Source organism: Malus sylvestris, chromosome 16, assembly GCF_916048215.2.
Source record: "Malus sylvestris chromosome 16, drMalSylv7.2, whole genome shotgun sequence".
Lineage (NCBI taxonomy): Eukaryota > Viridiplantae > Streptophyta > Magnoliopsida > Rosales > Rosaceae > Malus > Malus sylvestris.
The window spans coordinates 6,333,392-6,342,637 of NC_062275.1; the positions used below are offsets into that span (position 1 = coordinate 6,333,392).

Consider the following 9,246-nt stretch of genomic DNA (forward strand, 5'->3'; position numbering starts at 1 on the left):
CAGTGAGGTCTAAGGACATGGAAAAAGGCCTGGGAACCCAAGAACTCCTTCACAGCAGCTTCCTTCTCAGTCGGGATCCTACTCTTCAGCTCAGAAACCTCAACCAAGGCACTATCCAACTCCCCTTTAACCTTGGAAACCTCGAGCATAGTTGTCTCCAACTGTTTCTTAGTCGCCTTAAACTATACCATGAGTCTCAAGTTCTCACAATTCCGCCTCTTCAAACTCTCAAAATGTTGATCCTTGACTTGGATGGCCTTAGCCAAAGTTTTGCTCGTCTTCCTGGCATCATTCACAAGCTGCTTATTCTCTTTCAATTTCACCTTGCACCGCTCAGCCTCTCACAGTCTGTTGTGATACTCAGCCATGACCTGCATGACAAGACGATCATCGCTACCAAAATAATGCTAATAAAGAGGAGAAAACAAGGAAATGACAAAGTAACACTCACATATGAAGACAGCTTCAACATCCGGTCGCAATCCGATTCATCTTTAGCTAAGGGCTCTCCGAGCTCATCGAAAGTGAATCGACGCCCTGCCAGGCAATTGTTGATATACCCAAAGTCCTTTGGCCGCATAGCAACCTTCAAATCCTTCCAAGGGACACTGCCAACCTCTTCCTTATCTTTACCCTCGCTGCTAGAACTAGGATCACCTTTCTGTCCAATGTGCTCCCTGACTGGAGGAAAGATAGGATTGATAGTAGGAAGAGGAGGCAGCAATCGCCTATCTTCCCCGGCAACTATGGCAGCAGCACATCCAATGGCTTCAGCTTCAGCTTTCTTCGAGGCAGCAACCTTGAGGACTTCTTCTCGAGACTTAGTTTTAATGATTGGTCTCACTCGGTGCTTGCGAGCTTCCTTGTGAAACAGGATGTCTTCTGAAGGAACTAACATGGGCACTTTCCTTTTCTTTGTGCTAGTCTCCACTTTCTTACCCACCTTCTCCATTGAACAAGGAAAATCAAAGTAAGGAATACCACATTATATATCTATATAAAAAATAAAAAAAATAAAAAAGGAGGGAAGAACAAGGATCAAGTGAAGGATACAACTTACTCGCTCATCTCTGGCACTCGGAAACTAAGGGCTGGAAACCGTACTTTCGAAACAAGGGTCGTAGCTTACCCAAGTGTCTATCTTCTTTGGGCACTCTCAGCAGTTTCTCTACATCAGCTAGCTCATGTCCGGAGAGTTTGATGGTGCCTCGTGTCACTGCATGAAGAAAAATCTTAGAAGCAAGAGAAAATCACAACAATAGCAAATAATGAGAAAATGGGTACATTGCAACCTATAGTCTGGAAGTGAGTAGGAACACGTCGCTCAGGCGTGACACCCTTAGCATGCTCCCAATCATTATAAAGAAAGCACCAACGTTTCTTCCATGTGCAGTACGCCTTTCTCTTATCAAAGACAACACGCTCTCTCTCGCTTCGACATGCACATTCGGCATAACCAGTACATGCTTTCACCGGGCGCATCTTATAATAGTAGCGCCACTGATGGAAGGAAGGCTCGCCTAATCCACACTCCATCCAAATAATATAAAACCCGATCAAGGTATCCCAGAAACGAGGGTTGAGTTGCCCAGGTGCATAACCAATAAAAGACAGCATCCGTTGCAACCACGGATGCAAAGGTAAATTTACCCCCAATGTCACTAATGTCTGGGTATAGAACATAACATGACCCTTGGGTGGCTCAGAAGGCAATTCTTCACAACGCACCAAACGTATTCCTACACTACGAGGGATACTACATGATCGCCTTAGGGCCTCAAGCTGCTTTTCACTATCTAACAAGTTATTTTCTAAATGGTCCGCTGTGAACTCAGAGCGAAATATGGGTATGGCATCACAAACAACCCCCTCACCCACTAGCATGGAGGAAGAACCAATATTGGCTAAGGTTTGACAATTGTGAGGATCAGAACGAAATATGGGTATAGTGTCACAAACAACCCCCTCACCCACTAACATGGAGGAAGAACCAATATTGGCTAAGGTTTAACAATTGATCATCCAACGTTTCTTTCGTACTAGACTCTAACAAAGGCCATGAAGACCCTGACATTGCAGGCTCAAACCTAGAGTTAGAGCTAGGGGAGCCCTCATCACTAAGACTTCCAGACTCCGACATCTACAACAAACAGAAACAAACTCTATCACTACATGAATGATCAAAACATAAGGAAGCTCATAGGGCATGAAGAAAAGCTCAACCAGTTCATTATGTTCTTAACAAAATACATGAACACTCAAACAATTCAACAAGAATGAAAACATCCGATTTAGTGGAGAAGATTACCAACTTGAAGATGGTACAACAAAGCAATGCCAGAATCCCTCTCAAGTAAAGAGCACTATGTCTTCAAAAATCACTACAAGATGAGCAAATGAAGGTCAGGTAAAGAATGGAAACTTACTCCTCATATATAGTTCAACATGGCTATTGACATTCAAAATTCAAATTCAAACCATGAGAAAGCCTCAAATGAAAAATCTTCAAACTTCTAACACTAGGGAGTTCCAAATTTCAAATGTTTCAGTTCCCCCCTTCAAAAAAAAAAAGGGAAGGGGGAACACATCATCTTCATCAATGGAATTCAAATATCATTCTCAAAAGCTTCGCACTATCTTCATCAAGATAGTGTGAAGCAAAATCAATTTATGGTGCCAACAAAAGCTTCATCAATGGAGGACATATATCAATCTCAAAAGCTTCGCACTATCTTCATCAAGATAGTGTGAAGCAAAATCAATTTATGGTGCCAACAAAAGCTTCATCAATGGAGGACAACTATCAATCTCAAAAAAAAACTTCGCACTATCTTCATCAAGATAGTGCGAAACACAATCAATTTATGGTGCCAACAAAAGCTTCATCAATGGAGGACAAATATCAATCTCAAAAGCTTCGCACTATCTTCATCAAGATAGTGTGAAATAAAATCAATTTATGGTGCCACCAAAAGCTTCACCTATAAAGCTTCAACACCAAAGCTTTACCTATAAAGCTCCAACCCTTCAACACCAAAGCTTCACATAAAGCTTCAACACCAAAGCTTCACCTATAAAGCTTCAACCCTTCAACACCAAAGCTTCACCTATAAAGTTTCAACACCAAAGCTTCACCTATAAAGCTTCAACACCAAAGCTTCACCTATCAAGCTTCAACCCCAATGCTTCACCTACAATACAAAATTTCAACACCAAAACATATAAAGCTTCACACACTCTTCATCAAGATAGTGCGAAGCTAATTCAAGTTTTGTGTCCTAAAAATAGCTTCAACTAGTCACACTATATACTCAAACAAAAATCTATAGTCATTAAACCTTACCTATTCAACTATTTTCCAAACACAAAACCTTGTGGAAAATAAACAAATTTTGTTCACAAAACCAAGATTCTCTTGAACTTGTACAACAACACATGAGTAAACACAAACATGACGGTCAGATTTCTGCAAGCTTCAAAGCTGCTGCGGTGTTTCGAAGATCTGGAAATATTCAACCGTTAGTTTGTTCTAAATTTTTTATATGTTATGGAAGAGATGATGAGGAACAACTTTGATGAAGAAAGTATGTTGATCTGAACAAGAGAAATTGGAGTTTCGAAGCTCACAACAAGTCTGACAGGTTGACAAAAAAATGATGAACAGTTACTCATCATACCTGAATTTCTAGATTTGTACTGCTCCGATGGATCTCAAATTTGGATATGTTGTAGTTCACAAGGTGAGGAACAACTTCAATGAAGAAAGTATGTTGAGCTGCACAAGAGAAAATGGAGTTTCGAAGCTCACAACAAGTCTGACAGGTTGACAGAAAATGATGAACAGTTACTCATCATACCTGAATTTCTGGATTTGTACTGCTCTGATGGATCTCAAATTTTGATATGTTATAGTTCACAAGGTGAGGAACAACTTCGATGAAGAAAGTATGTTGATCTGAACAAGAGAAAATGGAGTTTCGAAGCTCACAACAAGTCTGACGGGTTAACAGAAAATTGATGAACAGTTACTCATCATACCTGAATGTCTGGAGTTGTACTACTCCGATGGATCTCAAATTTGGATATGTTGTAGTTCACAAGATAAGGAACAACTTTCATGAAGACGACTTTGAGATCTGAGCTATAGAGAATGGTGTTATATTGCAGCGACTCCGGCTGATTAGTGGAAACGAAAAGCAATTCCACCAAAAAACAAAAAAACATAAACAACAACAAAGGCAAGCTCCCATACACCAAAGAAAAGATGAAAAAGAAGAATAACACATAAAAGGGAGCTAGGTAGGACACAGGGTGCTCATCAAAAAGAGAGAAAAGCTACTAATTACACTTGATCTTGTCTAGTCAGCAGCATGCAGCATCAAACACACAAAAGTTGGAAATATTTTTAGATAAGGCATATATGAAGGTGTGACATCAAAACAAGGCTTCGTTACTTTGACAAATTAGTAACAAGCAAGACACATCATTCAGCAACTCTCCTCGCCTGAAGACTTGGGGGACTCCCACCATATGCTACTGCACCTTGATACTCGGAAGTCTCACAACCACTCAATGACTTGGATTTTTCAAGCCTCCAACCGAGAAGTTTTCCTCACTCGGGAAATTAAGGGAACACTACCTCAAACTACATGCTTCACTTACAAAGCTTCAACAATACAAGTTTCAACAAAAGAAAAAATTCAAAGAACTTTCTGAAGAAGGCTTTGGTGTATTTAACACAATACGTTGAAATGAAGTAAAGCTTATTTATTAATATTTCCGATAAGCTACAAATATGTACATATACATGAGTCAAAATAAACAAACAAGAGGGAGCCTTCACAAAGGTTGCTTAGGGGAAGTCTCAGCAGTCGGTAGAGCCTCATAAAGAGAAAGCACCGGAGGGTGGTTATCCAGAGCTTCAGTGAGAAAGCACCGGAGGGTGGTCATCCGGAGCTTCAGTACTGGACAGAACCCCAGAAGGAGGAGGCATCGGAGGTTGATCATTTAGAGCTTCATTACACGGTACAGCCCGAGAAGACGACAACAATAAATGCCTTTGGAACAAACCTACAAACCGCTGATGATCAAGTAAAACCTGACCATCAGATTCCTTCATCTGGTCAAGCTTCCTCTTCATGTTTGTAGCATAGTCATGTGCGAGCCGGTGCAACTGTCTATTCTCATGCTTTAGCCCTCTAATCTCCTGTTTGAGACTCATCACTTCAGCAGCCAATGATTCAACTTGGCGGATTCTAGCAAATAGGCGTTGGGCCATATTAGACACATAACCTGCACACTGAACACTAAGAGCCAGAGAATCCTTAATAGCCAACTCATCAGACTGTTTGGAAAGTAGTCTGTTATCTTTGGGAGTGAGAAGGTTCCTGGCCACCACTGCAGCGGTCATATCATTCTTCATCATAGAATCCCCAACGGTAAGAAGACCAGTAGGGGATATGAAGGATGGGCGACATATGTTGTCTGGAGAAGGCGTGGCTGTCTCTTCTCCAAGGTTCAAGTCAAAACGACGGTCGGATGGGCCAGACATTTTCGAAGGTGTTGAAGAGGGAAGAGGTCAGACAAATCAAGATCTTAGAAGTGCAAGAAGGGAGCTTCTATTGGTGGAGATTCAAATGTGTAGTGGAACTTAATGCCAGCCTCTATAAAAATGTGCACTCAACGGAGCTTCAGAAATCGAAGAGGCGTTTGCTTTCTCAAAAGCTAGGCTGCTCAGAGACCACGAGGGCCGATCTCAGAAATCGAAGAGGCGCTTGCTTTCTCACAAGATGGGCTGCTCAGAGACCACGAGGGTCGATCTCAGAAATCGAAGAAGCACCTGCTTTTTCAGCCTCGTCAGCACCTGTCACATGCACACTCAGCTTTGCGGAAATTACGAGCACTCTGTCGAAGATTTCTGGTGAAGTAGAAAGCACGTGAATCTTACTATTCAATCACCACTCTCTACACGCAACATCAATTCCTCAGGTACCACATATAACTTTGCCAAAGATCTCTAACAAAGTTTAGGCACGAGAATTTCGAAGTTCCAGCTACCCTACTATTACCCACAAGGGTAAAGGAGCAGCACCACTACTTAACAACTGGAAAATCCCTATGTGTGTCGACCTCCGTGTTCCGTGTCAAGACAAACTGGCAAGAACGTCCAACCTTTACTCACATTCGAGAAAAGACTCCCAGCAGGATTACTTTCTTAAAAACAAAGCGGCACCGCTTTCCGAATCTCGAGAGCCAGATCCCCGACGGGATAGCTTGTTCGAAAACCGAAGAGGCACAACTCTCAGAACTTCGAGAGCCAGATTTCCTTAGATAAAGCTTGTCTGTAATCTTCACACGCAACATCAGCTTTCCAAATACCATATACCACTTTTTCAAAGTGTTCTGACAAAGTTAAAACACGTGAAGCTGGCATCTCCCACTACATTGCTATGACCAAGAAGGGTAAGAGAATAACATTACTACTTGCTATTGGGAAATCCCTATATATGTCGACCTCCCTCCTCCACGGACAGACAAACTTGCAAAAATGCTCAACCATTTCTCACATTCGAGAAGGCACCCTCAACATAACCTCTCGAAATACTCAGCTTTATTTCCCCCCGATAATACCTCAGCAAATAAGCCACACCAAGAACAAGAGTATCTCATATCAACAAGGTCGAAAGCAAGAGTGTCCCATATCATGATTTCTCCTTGTCCTTGTCTTTGTCCTTGTCCACACCTGCAGGACAAGGAGAAAGAGAGCAGTCAGTCGGAACCTGAAATCAAACCTCCAATCTGGAACTGATTGCCTGGGACCTTTGCCTGGTTGCTTACTTAGCATTGCTCTCGAGTACCCATCCTCACCTACTGTCAAGGTCATGAATTCCTCCGGCAAATGCCTTATGACAGTTGATCAGATATTGGCTCTTTACACTGAAGCTGCCAAGCGTGGATGAGTCACTATGAAGAAATGTTCTGAAGGACCATTTAAATGCAAAGGTTGCACACCACTTCTGCCACGCAAAAGATTGAAGCAGAAGGGTCAACGATGAGCTGAAACAGATCACTACAGCACGACACCTTTCCATACCACATTCATTATTTTGTCAATAGCAAGAGTATCCCATATCATCAGGGTTGATCATACTCTAGATTTGATGGACTTGTTTTGACCCTCAAATTCTTGAGTCAACTCACTAAGGCGTCGTGAACTGCACAAGCCACCAACGGTCCTTGAAGATATCACAAGCTCGATTCAAGATCAAATGTCCACCACCCTAAATCAAATCCAGTTCAAGAATAAACTTGTGGAAAGTTACTTCTTCAAAAGCAAAAGTATTTCATATCATCTCTTCTCCATTTGCTTCTCCTTATCCTTGGTGCTATTTACGACACAAGGAGAAGGAGAACAATCAACAGGAAGTCGAAGTCGAACCTCCGATCCAGGTTGCTTGCTTGGAAGTCTGATTGTTTACCTTGTCTGTTACCTCCTTCGACAAATCTCCTAGCTCGGCGACTTGGGGGACTCCTACTATAGGGTTTGTATTGCACTTGACCAAGCTCGAAACTACAAGTAAGCTTCAAGTGAAATTGATACATTACCTTGTGCATCTTCATCGGTTAAAGATACCACCCCTGGATGGAGGAAAAGTACTTCCAGAGAAGATACCGCATCTACATATGAGACAGATAAGGCACGTGAAAATGATACCACACTTCGGTACTTAGAAGTTTCGTGATTACTCAGTGGCTTGGATCTTGCAAGTCCCCAACCGAGGAGCTTCCCTCACTTGGGAACTTAGGGGAGCACTGTTTGTACCATACTTGACCAATCCCGAAACTACTGAGCACCAGTCAACGTTATACCGTCAAGGACCCAGAAGAGTTTCCCTCCAACCAGGAGGACAATCACAGCGCGACACGTGTCGACATCAGAAGCCAATCATAGCACGACACGTGTCAACATCAGAAGCCAATCACAACACGACACGTGTCAATGTCATAATGAAACTAGAAACTCTCTTCTATAAATAGAGATCATTCTCTCACAATATTTCCTAATGTCATTTTGTACTAAACTATTTACTAGAACTCACAAAAGGATAGCTTGAACCTATGTATTTGTGTAAACCCTTCACAATCAATGAGAACTCCTCTACTCCGTGGACATAGCCAATCTGGGTGAACCACGTACATCTTGTGTTTGCTTCTCTGTCCCCATTCATTTACGTACTTATCTTCACTAGTGATTGAAACAACCAAGCGAAGGTCACAAACCTGACATTTTCTGTTGTACCAAAGTCCTCGCTGATTTTGTGCATCAACACCATAATCATGATTCATATGGCATATATGCATGGCTGCAAAATCGCCTTCATGTGGGCATAAAAATTTCGAATCTCCAAAGGGACCGTGAAATCAATGATCCCTCTCCATTTTTATCCTTTTTAATGCAAATTATCCATATCTTAGATTCAGATAAGGATAAAACGTAATGGCCCAGTTATAAATCTGTGAAGTGTGGATGCATGGATCTGGAGTTTGGAGCTATGCATGCATTACATGTGTTTGATCATATTATGAACATTATTGTGAAAGTAAGGATGGCAGCAAATTGATAAATGCTCTTCACGTATCTTCTCCCTTTCGAGTTCAGCAAGTAATTATATATGTTTTCATTTTTTTGGATTCGTTTTGTATGTGTTTTTTGTCTTAATGCATTAAATATACTTACAATAAGGGGTGAAGAGAGTAGATTTACACAACAAAATAAGCTTGTCATAATAATTCGATATCAAACTTGTCGTTAAAAAATTCGAACCTAATCACTTACAAATAGTAAAAAGGTAGCATTAAGCGACAACAGAATGACTTTGTATATGTGTTATGGCTAATGACTTTTCGAAGTCACCTTTAGTCTGAGTAGTAAACTACTGATCAGTTTGTGGTGCATATAGAAAAAAAAGGAGTACCAGAACTATTAGCAACGCTTATATTTCTGTTGTAAAATACTCATGACCTTTCAAACAGTGTCTCCCTTCCCCTTCAGTACAAAGAAAAAAAAAATTGCCTTTCCGACAATTTCAACTAATATTTTCACCGGGACAAGCCAAATTTCGCTGGAAAAAGTCAGATTTAGTTTTGCCGGCATATTCTTGCCAACAAAGATCTTTACTGACAGCTAAAGTAAATTTCGCAGAGAAAGCTTGCTCCGCCATGAAAAGTGTCTTCTTAGAAGGAATA

General features: G+C 41.3%; 1 pseudogene; it reads right to left on the minus strand.

Annotated features, from left to right (window-relative positions):
• Nucleotides 1–341: 341 nt before the first annotated feature.
• LOC126607853 (uncharacterized) lies at nucleotides 342–1,683 on the minus strand (annotated as a pseudogene).
• Between the last annotated feature and the right edge of the window lie 7,563 nt (nucleotides 1,684–9,246).